This window comes from Podarcis filfolensis (genome assembly GCF_964270895.1).
Source record: "Podarcis filfolensis genome assembly, chromosome: 15".
Taxonomy (NCBI): Eukaryota; Metazoa; Chordata; class Lepidosauria; order Squamata; family Lacertidae; genus Podarcis; species Podarcis filfolensis.
This window is the reverse complement of record NC_139618.1, coordinates 44,132,155-44,155,546: the sequence shown is the minus strand read 5'-3', so window position 1 is coordinate 44,155,546 and position 23,392 is coordinate 44,132,155. Positions and strand designations below refer to the sequence as shown.

The following is a 23,392-nucleotide window of genomic DNA, read 5'->3' as shown; positions in this document are numbered from 1 at the left end:
AAGCTGAGTGTAGCTGGACATGCACTCTGGACTTTAAAAAGGCCAATTTCAAAAGGTTTAAGGAGCTACTGGGTGAGATCCCGTGGTCAGAAATACTTGAAGAGAAGGGAGTCCAAGATGGAAGGGAGTTTCTAAAAGGAGAAATATTGAAGGCCCAAATGGAGACAATACCAACAAGAAAGAAAAGTAGGAGGCATCTGTGGAAACCGGTGTGGCTGCATAAGGAACTCAAAGAGGAGCTGAGAGTTAAGAGGGGCATGTATAAGAAATGGAAGAAAGGGGAAATCACAAAGGAGGAGTATAGACGAGTAGCCAACAGTTGCAGGGGGAAAGCCAGGCTGGCTAAAACTCAGAATGAGTTCTTTTTAACCTCACAAGAGAGGTTAAAAATAATTTTAAAAGGTTCCTCCAGCTATGTCTGAAGCAAGAGGAAGAACAAGCAAGTGTTAGGTCCTCTGCGTGGAGAAGATGGAGAAATGCTATTTGGTGACAGAGAGAAGGCGGAACTACTCAAATATACTTTGCCTCTGTCTTCTCCCCAAAGGAAAGTGCTGCCCAACCTGGCGATAACAGAATAAATGATATTAGGAAGGAGCTGCAGCCCAAGACCAGAAAAGAGGTGCTAAGAGAACACCCAGCTACTTTAAATGAATTCAAATCTCCAGGACCTGATGAGCTGCTTCCAAGGGTACTAAATGAGCTTGCAGATGTAATCTCAGAGCCTTTGTCTACGATTTTGAGAATTCTTGGAGAACAGGTGAGGTCCCTGCAGATGTTATCCCCCATCTTCAAAAAGGGGGGGAAAGAAAACCTAGGTAACTGCCGACCAGTGAACTTGACATCAATATCAGGACAATAATAATAATACCAGCACAGATAATTAAACTGTTGGTCTGTGAGCACTTAGAAAAGGATGCTGTGATTACCAAGACCAGCATGAGTTTATCAAAAACAAGTCACACCAGACAAATCTCATTTCTTTTTTTGATGAAGTTACAAGCTTGGTGGATCAGCTGAAAGGTCATCAACATAGAATAAAACATCCCCTACCACTCTCTGGAAACCATTTGGATCCATTTGGATCAATTAAATGATGGGGGCAGACCATCCAAATCCGTCCCACCTCCCTGCAGAAGAGAAAGGTCGCAGAGAAGTCCAGTTGCACCAGTATGTAATCCGACCATGGCACTTCTTTTGTTTCACTTTTACTTAGTGTCAGATTACCCACATCTATAGAGGTGAACTCCAGGTCTAAGGCGACTGTGAGTTGGGCCAAGCTTATTCAGGGACAGCCTCATGGAGGCCATGCTTTCCACAAAGTCCCAAGCAGCCCCTTGTAAGGTCGTGTCAGCATGGATGTTTAAATCCCCATGGACAATCAAACTAGGTGTCTCCAGGAGAACATCTGCCATGACTTGAAGCAGCTCGGGCAGGGAATCCTTGGTGCAGCGGGGAGGTCGGTACATCAAAAGGAATCCTGCACTGTCCCGATTGCCCAACTTCCAGAACATACACTCAGAAAACTGGGTCTTCCCAATAGGACGCCCAGTGTAAACTAATGACTTCCTAAAAATCACTGCAACCCCCACTCCCCCGCCCATATGACCTGGGTTGCTGTGCGTAAGAGAAACCTGGTAGACAAGCAGTGGCAAGGACAGGCCCATCTGCTTCATCCAACGAAGTCTCTGTCACAAGCCTCCATCCACAATCAGGTCGTGGAGGGCAGTGGTCTTATGAATCATTGACCTGGCATTGCGCAGCAGCACCTTCAGGTCATGTGTGTCTCCCTTGCTGATTCCAGTATCATTCCAGTCAAGACCAAACCTGAAGGCAGGGATAGTCCTCAAACAACGACTAAGCCTGTCTCCTTGGCGATGCCACGGTCTGGTCTTAGCGGGACCCCTCTTCCTGCCCGTGATCCCTGAGATCAGGTGTACCAGTGCATTCCGCCTTGTGGAACCTGCCCCACCCATTCTGTTGTCTGGGGCCCACTCCCAGGCAGCCCTGACCCTCTCCCCTTAAGAGCGAAGTATAAATGATACAATAGCCAATAAAACAGTAGGGGGGGGGAAATAAAAAATACAATTACACCAAAACTAAACCAATCCAGAGCCCCAACCAAATACCCACCCCACCCCAACACAGCAAAAAACGAACAAACGCCCCCCCAACTTAAAACTTAAAACACCACTGACTGCGTAAGAACATTTCAAAACACATGGACACTTGGAGCAGGGAAGCAACAGCAGAACACCTGCGTCGTTGTGCCCCCCCCAGCACTTCCCCAGGAGTTCGCTCCAGTGAGTCCAGCCCTGCCCAATGGGTGCTGCAGTCCTCACTGCAGCCCCTCCATGAACGGAGTCTTAGGTCTACGGACACAATGCCATTCCAGAAAGCTTGCACAACCCAGGCATGTTATCACAGGCACGACAAATCCTCCAGAGGTTGTACATGGGGCACCAGGAGGCAATTAGCCTGCATGTTTTAGGAGTTCACCACAGTCTTAATTTCTTTGGCCAAAATTAAACTCCAGCACATTGCATTCTGGAATGCACACAAAGGCTTTGGGTGCAACTGTTAGCTCCTTGGCTCACCAGATCTCTGAGCACCATCTGAGGTAGCACCGCCTTTTCCTGGACAGGAGGAGCTTGGTTAAGCGTGAATGATTTTCTTTCATCTCTCTCAGCAAAGTCCAGAAAGGAAGGAGCCTTAGCACTGCAGCAGCAGCAGCACCCTGGCTCCATTAGATCTTGTCAGCACCTCTTCATAACCACAGCCATTGTGTCACACTGTGGAAAGAGAACCCACTGAACAAGACGCTGCACACAAGCGCAGAGGAGCACAGGCCTTGCCTTGGGAGCACTGAGCATCAGGAATGTGAGGTCTTGAACTACAGGCTTGGGAGTGGAGGCCAAGATCTGGTCTAAGGGATACATTGCGCACTGTGTATCTTGCATCTCACTGTGTGTGAGTCTGTAAAAAAAAACAGCAGATGCAAAGGGGCAGGGGTAGGATCAAGATCATGCCACACGTAGAAGGGAGCTAACCAGGGCTTGCTCCAGGTTTGAAGGGGTCCCTAACATGGGGTTTTCCAATGCTGAACCCTGCTGGTGGCAAGTGGTTCCATCCCTCCCATAGTTCAGTGGCAGAACATCTGCTTGGCATGCAGAAGGTCCCAGGTTCAATCCCTGGCATCTGCGGGTGTGTGTGTGTGTGTGTGTGAGAATGTCCCCTATCTGAAACCCTGGAGAGCCACTGCCTGTTGGTGCGGACAATGTTGAGCTAGATGGATCCATGATCTTCCTTGGCATGAGGCACCTCCTCTGTTCCACAGGCAGGAAGAGGGCACGCAGGCCTTGCAAAGGAGTAAGAGCAGCAGCACTCTTTTGATGAGTGCCGGCAGAAGCCACTGTAAAGGCCCATCATGCCCAGAGTGACCGGCAGTGCACTGCAGGCATTTGCCTGGGGCTCAAAGAAATGCTAGAGAAGTGGCCCAGGGGAGCACCACTCACAGCAGGAGGTCATTGGCAGGTGCACAAGGATGCCACTGCAGACCAACCCTTTTGCCCTCCAGGAACTGAGTTATGAAGGGGGCACCCACCTTCCTTTCTGGTTTGTTTAGCTGCTTGTGCCAGATAGGATGGACACTATGCTTTATTGAGATAAGGTTTTTGGCTTACCTGTACGTGTGACTGTGGGCAGAGTGAAGCCTTTGGATACCCTCAGCTTAAATATTAGGAATTCCACTGTCTGCCTGACCAACAATGCTTGGTCTCCTTCTGCTTGCTGCATTTCAGCTTCCAGCTCAAGCCAGTGACTGCAGAGAACCTGAGTTCATACTTCAGCCGACAGCCTGCTCCACAAGTGTACACAGACCTTGGCTGGTCTGGTCCCGACCTGCAGCCTTCTGCCTTAAAGCTGGACTATGAGTTCCAAAACAGAACAGGACACAGTCCTCCTGAGATGGTACAACTTCACTGCAGGCAACAAAACCATAGACTGCCCCTTATAGACAAAGCTCCATCCCACCAGAGGAAAAAGAACAAGCCCTTCTAGAGCACGTGGTACCGCCTCTCAGCACACCTTCCCCAAGGACAGACCAGAATAGATGGGGAGAAAGGCTGAGGCTAATAAGGAAGGAGCAAACAGACTTCTCACCCTGCTGCCGACTACCCAAATTTTCGACCCGAGAGAATTCAAGTGATTTGCGTAATCTCTCCAGACACAAAAGCAGGCTTCTGTTTTTAACATCATAAGACTGTCTTCGCGCTGCAAGATTTGCCGTTTCCAATTTTATTTTGCCACCTGGCTTACTAAGGGGCCAACTGAAGACATGATTCAGTCAACCAGAGACACTGACTGTGGCAGACTCCCAAAGGAATTTTGTCAGCACCGTGTTTGTGTGTGTGTGTGTGTGTGTGTGTGTGTGTGCTCAGATTAAAATTCTGCCTTAAGAGTTCAATTCTACAACCAATGTGTGTTATGCAAATTAAGAGAATTTGCATGCATCCTTTTATTTTGCATAAGGATTAGGTGTGGTTTTGTGTGTGCCAGTCAGGGACCTACAGAGGCACCTTGACTCCTCACCCCACCCCCGCACGCTTTGCCAGGTCATGCACTGCTAACACACTTTCACTGCCTGGAGGGCTACAAACTTGTATTGAAAGATTAGATTCTCAATATGCTAATTTTTTGTACAATAACAAACTACATTCCTGATCATTGAGCTGCAGAACATGCAGTGCCCTATATAAAGTCTGGCTGCCGGAAGACCTAGAGGTAGTAACTTCTAGCTAAATTGATAGTGGCAATTCCATTCATTTTGTTTAATTTACTGGATTTGTACCCTCCCTCTTAAAACAAAAGGGTTCACAAGACAAGAGAACTGGTGGGGATTGATTACAAGGAGGCAATATTTCCTGACTTCTGACTTTGCAAACATTTTCAGACCCTTCTCTCTTCCATTTCCTCAGCTCTTGTACAATTAAAAGCAGCTGTAATATATTCCATCCTGGAAGTCACATGAAATAAGCAGATATATGCAAACACATCCTCCATTTCTAGATTCGGTTCTGGTTGCAGATTTGCAATTACATGTGTTGCTGCAGAATCTGGATCCAAAGCTCATGTGATCCGCACCTACGGTCTGAAGGCAGGTCCAGGGCCACCATGCACAAGCCTGACAAGAGGAAGGTGTTCCCCAAGGTCACTTCCCCATTGGAACTCGGGTCTTGAGTGGAGGACTGGAAAACAGGGGCCCAAACTGCTAAAGGCAGGAGACCACCAGGCTCCCAGCTGAAGCCTCCCATTCATTCCCTTGAAGACTCCTGCTACAGGAACTGCCAGTAATAACATCTTACCTAAAGACAAGCCCCCTGGTGCCCCAGCCATTCACTCCTGAAAGCTTTTGCGCAGCGGATAGGCTTTCTGAGTTCATAGCGAAAGTGACTACAGAGCTTGACATTTTGTAAAAAGGAGGAACCATATATTGTGTAAACCGGTTGCAGTAAATGATTTGTCATGCTTGTTGTGGGACCATTTTCTCACTTTGCATATTGAAGACAGGGGGGTGGGGAAGTTGGGAAACAAATGCACCATATCCTGAAATGCCTCTACAACTCCCAACATTCATAGTTATTGTCCACACTGCATGGGACCGATGGGAACTGTAGCCCACAAAATCTGAAGGGCACTATGCAGACTTTACCAACCACCACTCTTAGGTCACATCCGCAGCATCCATTCAAAGAACAGGACTTCCACCAAAGAATCCTGAGAAATGAACTGTCACAGTACTACAATTCCTGGAACCTTTTGCAAACTACAGTTCCCATGATTCTTTGGGGTTCAGTCACGTGCTTTGAACGTATGTTGTAGATGTGAACTATAGGCGGAGGAGATCTTAGGGATGGAAGCTGGGACCTTTGACACATAAAGCTCTACCAACAAGCTATAGTCCCGCTTGAAAAACAGCGCTTTTGCATGGGACCCATTCACACATTCATGCTGCTGGTCCCCATGTACATGAGGGGTGGGGCACCTCAGGCTCAGGGCTCTATGTGGCCCTCCAAGGTTCCCTTTCTGGCCCTCAGGATTCCTCCAAGACAAATGCCCCCCCCCCCGGCCTCACTCTGTACTTTCCTCAGTGCTATTGGAAAATGTCTTTTAAGTCTGATAGCGTCTCTTTTACTTACTTACATATATATACACATATACTGCTATTTATAAAAAAATCAGAGTGGTTAACAACAACCGTACACAAAAGAATACTATGAAGCCCATATAAAAATAAGTTTAAATCAGAAATCAGCTAACAATTATGGGAAAAGGTATTCTTAATTTCCTGCAAAAACCTGATGGAAGAGTAAAGGGTCTTTCACCAGGCATTCAGAAGTTGAAGCAGAAGGCACTTGCGATGGGCTCAGAGAGCTGAAGGAACTCAAGCCCAACCAAATTTGCACTGGTATGCTAAACCTGTTTCTGGTCTCTGTCACTTCAGAATGCAGGAAAAGGTTCACTGCAAGAAAAGGGAGTCTCAGCTTTGCCCTTGTAGAACACAGCAGGGAGAGCATTGGAATGAAACTAGAGCAGCTTGGCTCTCCCTATGGTTGGCTCTGGCGCCACCTACTGTTGGCCTCCCTGCCTTCTGACCCACCCGTCCCAAAGCGCACCACAGCCCCAGGAAACCACTAGCCATGAAGTTCACCTTGGGTCATGCTCAGTCTAACCTACCTCACAGGGGTGCTGTGAAGGAAAAACAGAGGGGGAGAACCATGCACTGCCTTAAGCTCCCTGGAGAAAGGTGGGAAATAAATGTTGTAAATAAATAAAACAAATTTTAAAAAATCTTCCCCATTCTCCCCACAACATTAATTTTCCAGAGGAAGTGGGTTGGGGGTTTTTCATACAGAGGAATATTCAAATCATGGAAAGCCTGGAAATAAGACAATCCTCAGAAGAGGACAGGTTTGTAGCCTTTGCCTCTCAGCAACTTGGGGTATTATACCAGACTGCCTTTCCTTCAGGTGGCTGAAGGGGCCAGCCCTAGATGTGCAGGCCCTGCCACAAGTACCACAACATTTGGGTGATTAAATTGTGGCCGAGATGATGCTTCTTGTAGTCGACTAGTCACTGACTGTAGCCCTTGGGATCAGCTGAGAAGACAAGTCCAACCTCCCGGTCTGACCTGGGAGAATTATCTCCCTCCCTCCCCCTCTCCTTCTTTCTCTCTGGCATAAGCTTCTCCCATCTATGGATTCAGGACGGAATAAAACGAAGCACAAACTCAGCACTTTCCAGCCTTCTCACAACAACTTTGCAAGGCAAGTCGGTCTTCTTATCCCCTCTAGTGAGGAGAGACACATGGGTTTGAGAGAGTGGGACTCACTTCAACGTATCCAGCTAGTTATGGCAAGAAATGAGATTCAAGAAGTCTTCCCATTTTGAAGGCTGTGCCAGCTTCGTATATATTATCTCAGGAATTTTCTACAGCAACCTGAGTATTAAGGACCTCATGTTGCTATGTGGGACTGCTGGAATTGGGAGAGCAGAGCAGAGGAAACCTCGCAATTGTTCATGAATCAAAACCCAAAGGCACACTGTGGCCCAAATAGCCTCATCCCCCACTTTAGTGAGACTGTTTCTTAACTGCTCATTTGCTTAATACAAATTTTGAGGGACTAGAGTGATGAATATTAAGGTTGAGCAAGGATAAATTTATGGGGGGGAGGAAAATGCACTTAATTTAAAATAATTACAAGGCTAAAATTAATAGGTCCTCAATTATTTCTGGCAGAACACAAATGCAGATGCTGAGGCACCATAACTAAAACTATTATTAGGACAACCATCTGAGAGGGATGTTGGTTTTGAATGTTGTGATATTACTGCATTTGCAAACTCCCCCCCCCCATTTTTTCCAGAAGATTTAACTTGCAGCATGCCAAGCTGGGTAGCCCATCAGCTAGGTTATAGCAGCCCACCAAGGGCTCAATAGACCACCCAATTCTCCTGCCTGCCTGTGAATGCAGGAACGGGGCGGGGGGAGGCAGGGGGCAGGAGGAAGTGTTACAACCAGCCACAAGTGATAGCTGGTCAGCTGTGTTTAGCTTGCTTGGTGCGGTATTAAAAAGAGCCTGGATCAGGCCATGGCAGCCAAGAGCTCTCTCCCCCTCTTTGGCAGACATGGCATTCAAAGGCATCTCACAGGGAAGGGAGAACAGGGTCATATCTTGACCAGTGGCCATAGAATCATAGAATCATAGAGTTGGAAGAGACCACAAGGGCCATCGAGTCCAACCCCCTGCCAAGCAGGAAACACCATCAGAGCACTTCTGACATATGGTTGTCAAGCCTCTGCTTAAAGGCCTCCAAAGAAGGAGACTCCACCACACTCCTTGGCAGCAAATTCCACTGTCGAACAGCTCTTACTGTCAGGAAGTTCTTCCTAATGTTTAGGTGGAATCTTTTTTCTTGTAGTTTGGACCCATTGCTCCGTGTCCGCTTCTCTGGAGCAGCAGAAAACAACCTTTCTCACTCCTCTATGTGACATCCTTTTATATATTTGAACATGGCTATCATATCACCCCTTAACCTCCTCTTCTCCAGGCTAAACATGCCCAGCTCCCTTAGCCGTTCCTCATAAGGCATCGTTTCCAGGCCTTTGACCATTTTGGTTGCCCTTCTCTGGACACGTTCCAGTTTGTCAGTGTCCTTCTTGAACTGTGGTGCCCAGAACTGGACACAGTACTCCAGGTGAGGTCTGACCAGAGCAGAATACAGTGGCACTATTACTTCCCTTGATCTAGATGCTATACTCCTATTGATGCAGCCCAGAATTGCATTGGCTTTTTTAGCTGCCGCGTCACACTGTTGGCTCATGTCAAGTTTGTGGTCAACCAAGACTCCTAGATCCTTTTCACATGTACTGCTCTCAAGCCAGGTGTCACCCATCTTGTATTTGTGCCTCTCATTTTTTTTGCCCAAGTGCAATACTTTACATTTCTCCCTGTTAAAACTCATCTTGTTTGTTTTGGCCCAGTTCTCTAATCTGTCAAGGTCGTTTTGAAGTGTGATCCTGTCCTCTGGGGTGTTAGCCACCCCTCCCAGTTTGGTGTCATCTGCAAATTTGATCAGGATGCCCTTGAGTCCATCATCCAAGTCGTTGATAAAGATGTTGAATAAGACCGGGCCCAAGACAGAACCCTGTGGCACCCCACTAGTCACTCTTCTCCAGGATGAAGAGGAACCATTGATGAGCACCCTTTGGGTTCGGTCAGTCAGCCAGTTACAAATCCACTGAGTGGTAGCATAGTCAAGACCGCATTTTACCAGCTTCTTTACAAGAATATCATGGGGCACCTTGTCAAATGCCTTGCTGAAATCAAGGTAGGCTACATCCACTGCGTTCCCTTCATCTACCAGGCTTGTAATTCTGTCAAAAAACGAGATCAGGTTCGTCTGACATGACTTATTTTTCAGAAATCCATGCTGACTATTGGTGATCACAGCATTCCTTTCTAGGTGCACACAGACTGTTTGCTTAATGATCTGCTCCAGAATCTTCCCTGGTATTGATGTCAGACTGACTGGGCGGTAATTATTTGGGTCCTCTCTTTTCCCCTTTTTGAAAATAGGGACAACATTTGCCCTCCTCCAGTCTGCCGGGACTTCGCCTGTTCTCCAGGAATTCTCAAAGATGACTGCCAGTGGTTCTGAAATCACATCTGCCAGTTCTTTTAATACTCTTGGATGCAGTTCATCTGGCCCTGGAGACTTGAATACATCTAGACTAGCCAAGTATTCTTGTACTATCTCCTTAGTTATTCTGGGCTGTGTTTCCTCTGCTGAATCATTTGCTCCAAATTCTTCAGGTCAGGCATTGTTTTCTTTATCGGAGAAGACTGAGGCAAAGAAGGCATTGAGGAGTTCAGCCCTTTCTGTGTCCCCTGTTTGCATTTCACCATCTTCTCCTCTGAGTGACCCCACTGTTTCTTTGTTCTTCCTTTTGCTACGAACATACCCATAAAAGCCTTTTTTGTTGCTTTTAACCTCTCTAGCAAGCCTGAGTTCATTCTGTGCTTTAGCTTTTCTGACTTTGTGTCTACACGTGCTGGCTATTTGTTTGAATTCCTCTTTGGTGGTTTCCCCCCTTTTCCATTTTTTGTACACATCCTTTTTTAATCTTAACTCAGTTAAAAGTTCTTTAGATAGCCACCCTGGCTTCTTTAGGCACCTTCCATGTTTCCGTCTCATTGGTATTGCCTGAAGTTGTGCTTTTACTATCTCCCTCTTAAGAAACTCCCAGCCATCATGAACTCCCTTTCCTTTTAGTATTACTGTCCATGGGATCTCACCCAGCACTTCCCTAAGTTTTATGAAGTCGGCTTTCTTAAAGTCGAGAAATTGTGTCCTAGTATGCTTGGCTGCTCCTTTCCGCTGTATAGTAAACTTCAGAAGAGCATGATCACTCGCGCCTAATGATCCTTCCACTTCTACCCCACTAACCAGGTCATCAACATTGGTTAGGACCAGATCTAAAATGGCTGTTCCTCTTGTTGCTTCTCCCACTTTCTGGACAATGAAGTTGTCTGCAAGGCCAGTGAGGAATCTGTTTGACCTTATGCTCTTGGCTGAGTTTGACATCCAACAAATATCCGGGTAATTGAAGTCCCCCATTACTACTATCTCCCTTCCTTTTGCATGCTTGGCCATCTGTTCCAGGAAGGCATCATCTATGTCCTCCGTTTGGCTTGGGGATCTATAGTAAACTCCCACAATGAGGTCACTGTTATTCTTCTCTCCCTTAATTTTAACCCAAATGCTCTCACTTTGGCTTTGGGGTTCTAAATCTTGGATCTCTTCACAGGTATACACATCCCTGACATATAACGCCACTCCTCCTCCTTTCTTGTCTGGTCTGTTTCTCTGAAATAGATTGTATCCCTCCATTATTACATTCCAATCGTGGGACTTATCCCACCAGGTTTCAGTGATGCCTATTATGTCATATTTAGTTTGCTGCACCAACAGCTCAAGCTCATCTTGTTTATTTCCCATGCTTTGCGCATTAGTGTACAGACATTGAAGTCCATTAATCATTCCCCCGTCTCTCTTATTTAAGGATTTTTTCCTCCCACCACTAGGTCTGCGTGCTGTTTGCTCCATTTGGTCTATGACATTTGGATGATCATCTTCATCAATTGACAGACTCCTACCTTCAGGAGCACTGTCTCCCTCCCCCACATTAGTCAGTTTAAAGCCCTCCTGATGAGGTTTCTGAGATTTTTGGCAAAAACATTCCTCCCAACCGTTGTGAGGTGCAGCCCATCGCTTGCCAGAAGTCCATCTTCAAGAAACTGCAGTCCGTGATCTAATAATCCAAACCGTTCCTGTTTACACCATTTGCGAAGCCAGCTGTTCACTTCCACTATTTCTCCCTGGGCCACGTCGTTCAACTGGGAGGACAGATGAGATGACAATTTGTGCATTTAATTACTTCAATTTCCTGCCCAGAGCCTCGTAGTCTCTTTTGATCTTCTGGAGGCTATTGCTTGCAGTGTTATTGGTTCCCACATGAACCAAGAGGAAGGGGTATTTGTCAGTGGGTTTTATGATTCCTTGCAGTCGTTCAGTTACATCTTGGATCTTAGCCCCGGGGAGACAGCACACTTCCCGAGACATCTTGTCAGGCCCACAGATCACTGCTTCTGTTCCTCTCAGTAGGGAATCCCCTATCACCACTACACGCCTCCTCTTAGGTCTGGTCGGGGTTCTTCCGTGAGCTGTCCGTTCCAAGGTCGCCTGCACATTCACTGAGGACTGACTTTGCTGCTCGTCTTCATATACCTGATCGACTGTAATGAGGGAGAGATCCTCAAATGGAGTCTGCTCTTCGTCTTCCATGCTAGGGGAGAGGACCTCAAAGCGATTGTGTATTTCTAAGCAATCAGAGCGAACCCTGGGCCTCCTACTTCTTTGAGTCACGTTTCTCCATATATCTGGCTCCTGTGTTGGTGAACTAGCCTCCTTCTCAGGGGAGTCCCCTGTCTCCTCCTTGGTGGAGACGGTGTGCTCTGTTGCTTCCAAGAAGAGCTCCAGCTCTCTAATTCTTTGGAGCGTAGCTACACGTTCCTCCAGTTGCTGGACTTTGTCTTCTAAGAGGGCAATCAACATGCAGTTGCTGCAAGTAAAGCTGCCTGCAACCTTTGGCAAGATGGCAAACATTGCGCAGGAACCGCAGGCGACTGCAGCTGTTCCCTCACCCTCCATCTTGAGAATGTGTCGTTGGGGGTGGCTACAGCGGTCCTCCATCATAAAAAGCATGAAGACAGGACAAATAACTCCCCCCCCAAAAAACCTAGGTCTTATTGGTCAGGCTTAAGGCATTCTGTTATTGACTACATTCTTGTCTCCCAAGAACTCTTTGATGAATATATTGAATTTACTGTAGATATAAGAACCGAAAGTGACCATCTACCCCTAAATCTTAAAAGGACTGAATTTTGGGAACCCTCTAGATGTGGGCTCGTCCCACAGACACCTGACCCTAATGTTCTACAACAAATAGGCAGATCCAGAATTAAATGGTCCCCTTATGTTAATAACAACTTTAGCATTTGGACACAATCAATGGAAGGTCAACTCCTCTGGGCTGATCTGACCTCCAATGACACTGAAGAGACCTCCCCAATTGACCATTATAACACTTTAATCCGAAAACTCCAACCGTTATTGTCAAGACTCAGGAGACCTAACCACAATGAGTTCCCTACCAACAAAAAATGGTTTGACCGCGAATGCATCCAGGCAAAACTTATACTTAGGGAATGCTTTAAGGTCTTCCGGCAAAATCCTAACCCTATTACTAAATTAGAGTTACAACTTAAAAAAAAGAACTACTAAAGAGTTACTAAAAACCAAAAAAAGAACCGCAGACTCTCTTATCTGGCAGGCCCTTATAAAAGCGTCAATAGAAAAAGACAATACCAACTTCTGGAAAATTATCTCCAGTCAAACCAAAACTCCTAACGAGGGCACAATAATCCCTGCAAACTTATGGGAAGAGCACTATAAAGTGCTGTTTAGGGAACATCGTCCTTCCGCGCTGCTTAACATCTCTTTAGATAATGATACACCATGGCCCCCAACATCTGAAACTGAGATCACTTCGTTAATTCTACAAATGAAATCTGGCAAAGCCCCAGGAAGTGATTTCATTGTCGCTGAACTTCTGAAAGCGCAAATAAACTGGTGGGCCCCGGTTCTTGCAAATCTATTTTCATATATAGATAAGACAACTGAAATCCCTAAAGATTGGGGACTGGCTATAATTGTTCCTATATTTAAAAAGGGCAACCCCTCTGACCCAGCTAATTATAGACCAATTAGTCTTCTGAATGTGATCTGTAAACTTTATACAAAACATCTATGTTTAAAATTATGTGAATGGTTAGATCATAATGACTTGCTAGAAATTGAACAAGCAGGGTTTACATCTGGACGTTCTACCATAGATCACTGCTTAGTGTTAGATTATTTTGTCTATAAGTATGTGAAACATTGGAAAAAGTCATTGTATGCGGCCTTTGTGGACCTAAAGGCAGCATTTGATTCTGTATCCAGGGGTAGGCTCTGGGCCAAATTGGCCAATATGGGTATTAACAGAAGGTTATTACTTCTGATGATTAAGCTTCATGAGAACAATACCCTCCAGATAAGACTCACACAGGACGGCAGACTCTCTAGAGAAATCCCAGTCCAAAGGGGAGTTAGACAAGGATGCCTATTAGCCCCATTTTTATTTAACATCTATGTTAACTCCCTGATCACATGTTGCCGTGAAATCGAACCCCCCCCCCCCCCCGTGTTCTCTAACGGCAGAAAAGTACCAGTTTTAATGTATGCGGATGACGCTGTTCTTCTCTCTCAAACCAAAGTGGGCCTGAAACGTGCCTTAGGAAAGTTTAGTGACCAATGTAACACTGAACTGTTAACAATTAACTTTGCCAAAACCAAAATTGTACATTTTAACCGCTCCTTCAGGAAAGATAATTGGAGCGTAAAGGGAAACGCCATTGAACAGACTAAGACCTTCCAATACTTAGGCATTACTTTCTCTTATAATGCCAAACTGTCAACACACCTGACTACATCAGCTATATCAGCAGGAAGAAGTGCAAATGCCATCCTTAGATTATTCAGAAGGAAAGGAGCTGGCTTCCTTCCGATGGCCCTAAAAGTTTTTCAGGCAAAATCTCTAGCCCAACTCCTGTATGGCTCTCAAATTAGCCCCTCTGCCAACCTTAAGACCCTTGAAACAGTACAATCAAAATTCTTAAGATCATTATTTGCTACCCCAAAGTGTACACCTAATGCAGTCTTAAGGCAAGAGGCAGGACTGCCCAGAGTGGAATTAAAAGTCTGGGAGCAAGCAATATCCCTCTGGCTGAAAATCCATTACAATCCTAAGGGACTGTTACCTTGCTTCCTGGCCGCAGCTCCCTATCCTCCTTGGCTTATGCAAATAACTAATAAGATCAAACAAATTGGCCTAAACCCTGAAAATCTTTTTATTGAAACTCCGAACAAGGCAAAAGCAATTGTCACTCAGAGACTTCACGATGTCGAATTACAAAAAGTCGCCCTACTCCCGGAGACGTATAGATGCTTAAAAGCTTGGCCTAATTTTGCAGCTGCCCCTTACTTAACTAACATCACTAACGAAGCTTATAGATGGGCTTTCTCTAGAGCCCGCTTTGAGACAATGCCCTCAGCAGTGCTGTACAGCAAATTCACGCGGGTACCAATGCATGCGCGTCTCTGCCCCTGTATGTCTAATAAGGTAGAATCTGTCACACACATCCTTCTATTTTGCGAATTTTATAGTGAAGAACGAGTTCAACTTATTTTGCCGCTTTTATCAAAATTTATACCCCTACAACATTATTTGGAATCCTCCCCCGAAATTCTACGAAAATACCTTCTGGAAGATTCCTCAAGCTCAATATCATATGAGGTGGCCAAATTTTGCACTTTAGCAATCAGGAAGCGTAAATCTCTTCTGTTGAATGGCACACTGCAAAGTTCCCTTGTGTAATCTTTTTTTTTCCCCTTTCTGATGTTGTTGTTGATCTCTTTTTGTTTGATCTTGTGGTGTTTAGTGTTACTGGCTTTTGCCGCAATAAAACTTGAAACTTGAAAAACCTAGGTCTCCCCCAACAAACGTTTGAGACTTGCTCCCGTAAATCTAAAAGATGGATCAAACTGCGCGCGCCTAGCAGCGCACGCCGCTGCCCTGCAAGCTCTGATAAGCTCCTCCCACAGCTAATCACCTGCCTCAACAGAAACCCTGCCCCCTCTGACCTTTGCACAGGGAGAGCAGCTAATCAGCCACAAAGAAACACACACACAAGAAAACCCTTTTTGCTCCTTCTTCAGCTGCTGCCCTGCATAGACAGCCTTATCCTCCAGGAATTGGTCTAGTTCTTTTACAGACTTCCAAGGTGGTAACTATCACCATATTCCATAAGAGCAATTTACATAGTTCAACTATGCATGGTGAATAGAAGTTCTTTCTTTTGTTTGTCTTGAATCTCCCAATATTCTCCTTCGCAGGATGGCCGCGTTAGGTCCTAGTATGATGAGAGGGAGAAAAACTTCTCTCTAGCCAAAGTGGGGCCAAAGAGCAGTGCCAGATTTATGTATAAGCTAAACAAGCTATAGCTTAGGGCCCCACTCTCTTGGGGGCCCCAAAAAAAATTAAAGGGAAAAAAACTAGATGTACATTTCCAAAATATAAGATAAAAAACAAATAAAATAAAACCTACATACAGCAAGAGTGTTTTGTGTTGTGTAGGCTCCTATGATGTAAGTCATGGGCCCCACCTGCTTGCCTGCTCCCTAAAATATCACTGGTTTGCTCCTTTCTATATATAGGTTGCCTACATTCTGCATGTGCAAATGGCTTTAGATACCTATTAGGTCCATAAATTACCATACAGCATATATTCAACACAAAAAACAGTGACAATTTGTTGTTGACAAAGGGCAGCTGGACATATAAAGGGCCCCATTACCTTCAGTAGCAGAGGGCCTCATCAAACCTAGATCCGGCCCTGCCAAAGAGCCAGCGTTTTCCTTCTCCTCTGGCAGCGGCTTGAAGATGGCTGCAGGGCCTCTCTAGTCACCCAGCACAACACCAGCCACATATGGCTGCTCCTTTCCTTGCGCTCTTCCACTGCAGCTGGGCATTACAAGAATGCCGTTACAAAGGGGGCTAATGCCTACTTTCCTCCTCCCTCCCCATCTCTTTTCCTTTTGTGTCATGTCTTTTACATTTTAAGTCTGATGGCAGTGTTTGTCTGTCAGCCAGTACAGACCATGCTGAGCTACATGGGCGCAATGATCTGGAGTCTGTATATGACAGCTGCTTACATCCTATTTTTGATATTTGCGTGCTGAGGTCCCCCAAAACACCCCTACCCCAATAACTCACACATCACACATAATTTTTGTTTAAGGTTTTTGGCATAATTTTGGCCACAACTTTATTAACATACATAGATGTGAGTGGTTGCTTAGGCATTGGTTATGACTATCTGTTCCCCCGCCTTGGGAACAGAACTGACTCCCGGATTCCAGCGAAAGCCAGTGTGGGGAAACAAGATCGGGGATAACTGGAGCTGCGACACAGACCCTCAGCTTCTCCCCGCATGCTCCCAGGGGCTTACGCGGCCCAAACCCGATTCCAGGGGTTTGGAAGAAAGGATGGTAAGCCCCTGAATTCCTTTAACGGAATCCCCTTGCATCAGCAGCATTGAAGGGGCAGGCCCAGCCAATCCATACCCCTCCTCCAACCAATTTTAACCAATGCCTAACCGCCAACCTTACAAGTTGTGACGATTTGCTACGCAATAGGCAAAAAACCAAATGGCACCCACTAATCAGCCAGATGGCAAAATTCCTACTGGGCCCCTGCCCCAAAGCAGACGACCCCATGACAGGCATAGCAAGGTCAAAGCACAAGCCCAAAACAAGGGAGGACGGGCGGGTGATCCGGTGCCCACAGCGAAAGAGAAAGCAGATCGCTGTGAGCACTGCTTAAATAATCTCTGTTCCCACCCCCAAATTGGCAACATCAGTTTTACCCAACACCAACAACCAATCCTTGCCAGGCCCCTCTATCCTATCCTGCCTCGCAACTACGGGGTGTCTTGCTTGGCCCCATCCGCAGCACGTGTTCTCTTTTAATGAGAGCACGCTTTGTCAGCCACTCTGGGAGCCTTTTTCAGCTAAAGAGCTGCTAAAAAATTCTTTCTTCCTACACACATCAACCTTTAAGGTGCTGTAATGCTCTGCAGTTCAAATGGCCACCAACTGGCAGAGCTGCTTAGCGTAGGGGAAGACCCTTCACACAGCGGTTTAGCAAGCCATGGTGTGGAGTGATAGAACAACCGGGACCCCAAGGACCATGCAGTCCAACTCCCTGCAATGCAGAAATATGCACCCATATGGGGATCAAGCCCGGGACCTCGGTATGATCAGCACCTTGCCCTAACCAACTGGGCTCACTGGCAACTGCATGGCCACTCCTAAAAAGGGCTTGGGCTTTTGGGCTTGGGGTGAGCAGGTGAAGGGATAGGCAAGAAGGTAGGTGAGCTGGAAGGGAGGAGCTTTGGTTGGGGTGGGGGAAAGACAAAAGGGTGGGCAGGGCTGGCAGGCAGAGACCTCAGCCCCTATACAATGATATATAAAATTATCCACAATGCCCTTCAGGACAGTGTGAGAAATTAAAATGGCAGCCTACAGTTGGAGTCTCAGAGCCAGCATTTAAGTCTCTCTCCCCAGGACATTGCAAGTAAATAAAACAGTGACTGTTTATGTCCCAGCACCCCCCCCCCCCGCTCTCATCTGAGTGTTGCTGCCTGCTACTACCACAACCACCAGGTTAGCCTGCCAGAGATCCTTGCAATGTAAGAGGGGGCCCACCAGCAGGTATTTTGTTAACAGCCCCCTCAAACCTGGAGCAACACCCGAGTATATATATGCACTCTCAGTGAGAACAAGGACAAAAATGAGCCATTCCTGCAGCACACACAGCCTGGCAATGCTAAGCTGCATAGATGCGACACCTTGAACACACCTCTGAAGCAAATTCTTTCCCTCCAAGAATTCTGAGCAGTTTGGTTTACCTCTCACTGAGCTACCATTCCCAGCACCCTTAAACAAACTGTAATTCCTTGAGGGGGCAAATGCACAAGTAAACAAGCACACCCTAAGAAAGAAAAAATATTGTTTCCCTGTTCTGGTAAGGCATTCAACCCTCCAGCGATAGAAAGACTGTTTTGTATGAAGCCAAGCAGCTCGACCGACCCTTATTTTTCAGAACCTCATCCCCTGGGAAGGCTGCCAAGTTCCTCTGTGCTTGCAGTCTACATAGCTTCCTCTTTGGGTGTTCACAAAGCACATGCTGACTTACATTGTGTGTAAGAGGAAGGCACACCAGAAAAATCCCTTTTCAATAAAGCGGGGAAGGGACAAGGACCACTGATGCAGAAGAGATCCAGACAATGGACATTACAGAGTATCTTGTGAATCAAAATACGTATCTGAAGAGGAAAAGCCAACTTTGGCTGTGCACACACCATACATTAGAACGCATTTAAAGCACATTTTCACCTCCAAAGAATCCTGGGAACTGTTAGTTTGTTAAGGGTGCTGGGAACTGCAGCTCTGTGAAGGGTAAACTATAATTTCCAGGATTGTTTTTTGGACAGGAGAGGAAAATGTGCTTTAAATCCAGGGCACCTTTGCAGCCCTCATCACTGCCGCTCCTCAACCTCAACTCATGCCAAGACATGTTTCCAAATCTGAGGAACAGCCAAAGAGGTGATGATCCATGCTGAGGTTTTCTGATGTTCCTGTATAAGAGCTTCTGGAGTACTTATGGTTGCCAAGGCTCTTCTTACGGCAGGCTTCTGAAACATTTGTAAGGTAGGCAGAATTTTAACAAGGGAAGCTTTTGTCTGGCATGGAGATGAAAAAGAGACAAGCTTCAGCTATGGAGTATTCTGCCTCTAATGTAGGGGCAGACGAGCCTTTCCATGAAGGAATGTGGTAACATTAACAGTGCTCAATAAGTAGCCAAAGAAAAAAGCATCCACTCTATTTTTGTTTGTTTGCAACCATTTTAAGAGCTGATGCAGCATAATAGTTCCAGTTAAAATATCTTCTCACAGGATTGCTTTAGGCAAACCAGCAGCTTCCTTCCCCATCTGCAATACAAGGATAACACCAAAACTAGCCGGACGATATAGGGGAGGTGCTTTGAATATTTGAAGCAAACTAACAGAAAAGCTAAGTATCCTGAATCCAATCATATGTTCTCCAATTATTCCAAGGCATAATGCATATAGGTTTCTAACTTAAATATAATGAAGAATACTTCAGCCTGGGAAATAATGGGTAGGTGGGGGATACAGTTTGCACGATTTTATTGACCATAAGCACAAAGATGCAGAACCCCATCCCCAGATTGGGCAACCTCTGTCCCACAGCTAATACCTTTCACTCAAACACCCAGTGCACAGAGGATTCTGCAATTACCCACAGAGAGACCTGTTTGCAACATGCTCTAGTGAATGTCCAAATCACATTTCACTCCAGCCCAATACACACCAAGCAGTCATAAAAAGAAGAAGCAAGCCTTATTTTCTCTGGTTCTGGTTAAGCCCCACCTGATCGCACCCTAGGGAAATGTCAAGGGTTGGCTTCCCCAAGCTGGGCTCTCCATAATTTCTCCACAACAGCTCCAATACGCATGCCTGCGCTGGCTGAGCTGAGGGGAACCTGGAGGGCACCAGGTTTGGCAGGGCTGATGCTTGGCCTGCATGGTGGTCCTTTCACACTATCCAAGTTCACAAATACTTTGTGGTGGGAGAATAAAAAGCCACAAGGATGCATCCCAATACATCTGGCAGCAAACTCAAGAGGATCTGCTTGCAGGGGTGGCCAACTCCTAAGAGACTGCCATCTACTCACAGAGTTAAAGACTGGCAGTGATCTACCCCCTTTTGGGGGGTTCAGGTCAAACTTGTTGAGCTGCTTTTAGGGAGGAGAGGGGTGAAGGGCCAAAATGTTGAGCTTTTTTTAGGGGAGCCAAAGTTGTTCAGCTTCTTTGGGGGAGCCACTGATCTACCAGTGATCTACCACAGACGTCCAGTGATCTACCAGCAGATCACAATCTACCTGTTGGATGTGCCTGTCCTAGAGGATGAGTGGAATACAAATGCAATAGAGAAACTGTTTCTGGGAGGTTTCAAGGCACAGACTTTCTATTTTGCCGCAATCAGCATCCAGGGCAGCAACTTTTATTTCAGATGAACAGCAGTAACAAAGCTAAAGAGATACCAGTGGGAACAGAGAATGTATTTTATTGAGTAGAAAAATAGAGATTGCAATGGATTTTTAATACTAGTAGAGCTAATGAAGAAGTGGAGAGGTCCTCATTTGAAGAGTCTACTTTCTCTTGTTCTTTATATAAAACTCTCCATGGACCATAGATGCAATAGTAAAACACTTCTATGGTGCCTTCTGTGGGGGCCTCCCGATGTAGGCTTACTTGTGCAAATGGGTTTTTAAGATACCACAAACAGGCCATTTGTGACAGGTTTTGCTTTGTTTTTACTTATTACATTTCCAGCACAAAGTGTAAATCTGGGTAGGGTGGGGTGGGGTGGCCAGGCTAGCATTTTAATGCAAAATCATGCGACACTGCAAAAAAACTTAAACAGATGAGGAGCACCAACCCCCACAATAAACATGCATCCTGAAGCATCCTCAGGCTGTGTGTGCCCTTTTAAACTCCATGACTGTGATGTCTATTATGGTGTGGATGTACTTATCCAAGCAGAGAAAGACTGGGGCTCAGTGACAGAACACCTGCTTGGCATGCAGAAGGCACCTTCTTCAATTCCCAGGAAGGGCTGAGAAAGATTCCTGTAGGAAACCCCTCACAGTCCATGCAAAGGGTTTGGAGTTTTAAGACCTGGGACCCACCTTGAGCTGAAACAGGCTTTTTTTTTCTATTGGTCTGACTCAATACAAGGTAACATCCTATGTTCTTCAGGATGGAATACACACACATTTTGACATACTTTGTGTGAATCATCTTTACAACAACCCTGGAAAGTAGGCCAGTATTATCATGTGCCTATTGCAAATGAAGCAACCTAGTTGGCTTGCAGTCAACTTAAAATTCTGACCTGGGACCTCCCACTCCTCTCAGCCATCACCGAATCCCAGCACCTATCTTGAGCTGCCCCACAAAGTCAAACAGGACAATGTGTGGACAGGCAGTGTGTGGCTTTGAGCTTCTTAAGGTGAGATCCCCTGGGAGCACCACCCTTGCTTCTCAACTGCAGACTGGGCTCAGAACTCTTCCTAGAAGTAAGGTAGAAGAGCCCTGGTGGATCAGGCCGGTGGCCCATCAGGTCCAGCATCTTGTTCTCACTGTGGCCACCCAGATGCCCCTGGGAAGAACGCAAGCAGACCAAAGTCCAACAGCCCTCGCCCTCCCACCCTGGGATGTCCAGCAACTGGTATCCAGAAGCACTTCCGCCTCCCAGAGTGAGGGAGAGCATATTTCACCAGGGTTAACAGCCACTGAGATCCTCCACAAATTGGTCTAATCCTCTTTGAACATAGTTAAAGGTCTGGAGAGGAGACAGAACTCCGTTGCTGTTTTAAAGGATGCCTTGGCCCGGCGCAAAGGGCAGCCGAAAGGGACACACCCCCTGCCTCGCCCAGTGCCAAAGCGCAGCGCAGCGCAGCCGCTCTTCCTGGGACTTCCAGAGACGCTGCGTGGAAAGGAATGATCCGTCTGCACGCGGACGTGGGAGGAAAGTCGCACTGAACTCGCGGGGTGTGGGTGTTTACTTCGGAGGCTGCAAAAACTCCGACTGCAATTTTCTTACATTTTCTTAGCCCACTAAGAAATGCACGCGGGGAGCATGGATCAGCAACGGGAGTTCCCATGATGTCGCATTCATACGCGCCGACTGGAGTCGGGACCACCGGCGTTCCCAGGGCTTACTTCAGAGTAAAGACGCAAAGAGCCCCGCCACGCGTGCTTGGGTTTCTTTTCATAAAGCTTTTCCCGCCCCTTTGACCTAGAAACTTCTTCTAGCGCGCAACTTGGTGTCCTCGTTGTCCCGGTGATCCCAGCACATGCCCAGAGGCCCTCTCGCTTCCTGGCCCGGTGCCTCGGCCTTCCGGACAGGTTCCGGGCTGAGCCCCAGCGGGCGGCTGCTTCTGGGAGCATCGGGCCGTCCCAAGGGCCCCGTCCTCCCCGCGAAGGGCATCCGCCCCGGGGACCCCCGCCCCGGCCCCCCTCGGCTGTGCGCGTCTCTCGCGGCCTCCGCCCGCCCGCCCGCGCCTGTTGCGCGCCTGCTCCCGCGCCCGGCACTCACCCAGCTGCGTCTCTGGCCGGCGCGCCCCGGACATGGCCCGCGACACTCGGAGGCGGCGCGGCCGCCAGCAGCTCCCGACGCGCCTCGGCAGCGCCTCTTTTTTCCGGGTTGCTGCTGGTTCCCGGAGCCAAAGCCAGCCCCGGATGTGAGTGCCGGGTGCGCCGAGAGCGCCCGCAGAGGCTTGCCGTCGCCTGCGCGCCCGCCCATCCTCCGGGGTGCGGCGGCGGCGAGAGCGAGCGAGCGCCCCGTCGGAGCGGGAGCCCTGGGGACGGGGGGGGGGGGCTCACCTGGGCATCCTCGGCGGGGCGCGAGCGCGCGCAAAGAAGACCGGGCGGCCGCCGACAACAAGCGGACCCTGCTCAAGTTGCAAAATTGCAAACCAAACAGAAACCCAAAGTTCCTCAGCCTTTAACCGTAGCCCGGGAGGAAGAAAGGCGTGCGTGTTCGGTAGAGCAAAAGCCCCTGCCATTAGCAGGGCCGACTTCTGAAGAAACGCGCAGATGATCGGGCTAAACAAAGTGCCAGATCCTGCTGGCAGAGCTTTCCCGGGTTGTACTGGCCTTTTGCAGGCTGGCCCAAAGGAGGTGATAGAACCAACGGCAGCTCATTGTGACTTGTTTGCAAGGCATTTTGAGGATAAAATCACTTGCATCCACCATGACCTTGACTCTGCTGTCAGAGGTGTAGGAAGGGGAGTGTGGTGGGTGTGGTCCACCCCGGGTGCCATCTCAGGGGTGACAAAATCCTCCCTGGGCGGGGATCACCGCGGATCTCCATACTGATCGCCACAGTGGGCAGGGATCGCTGCGGATCGCCTTTCCGATCACCCCTGTGGGCGGGGATCACTGCCCCGCCCCACCCCGTCCCGTGGGGTGCTTGCCTTGGGTGCATGGCATGTGTGCCACTCTGGGTGCCCGAGTGGC

The 23,392-nt window shown here is 47.5% G+C and overlaps 1 protein-coding gene across 3 annotated transcripts in view; it reads right to left on the bottom strand.

Moving 5' to 3' along the window:
* PLEKHA2 (pleckstrin homology domain containing A2) overlaps window positions 1–22,993 on the bottom strand; it is a 90,967-nt gene extending 67,974 nt beyond the window's left edge. Inside the window, exon 1 of one of the 3 annotated variants that reach the window (XM_083588883.1) lies at window positions 22,757–22,993. The gene's annotated coding sequence lies outside the window, so the exon portion shown is untranslated. Of the gene's footprint in view, window positions 1–22,469; window positions 22,687–22,756 lie in introns of those variants that run through there. The other 2 variants (XM_083588882.1, XM_083588884.1) reach the window with 2 other exon arrangements.
* Between the last annotated feature and the right edge of the window lie 399 nt (window positions 22,994–23,392).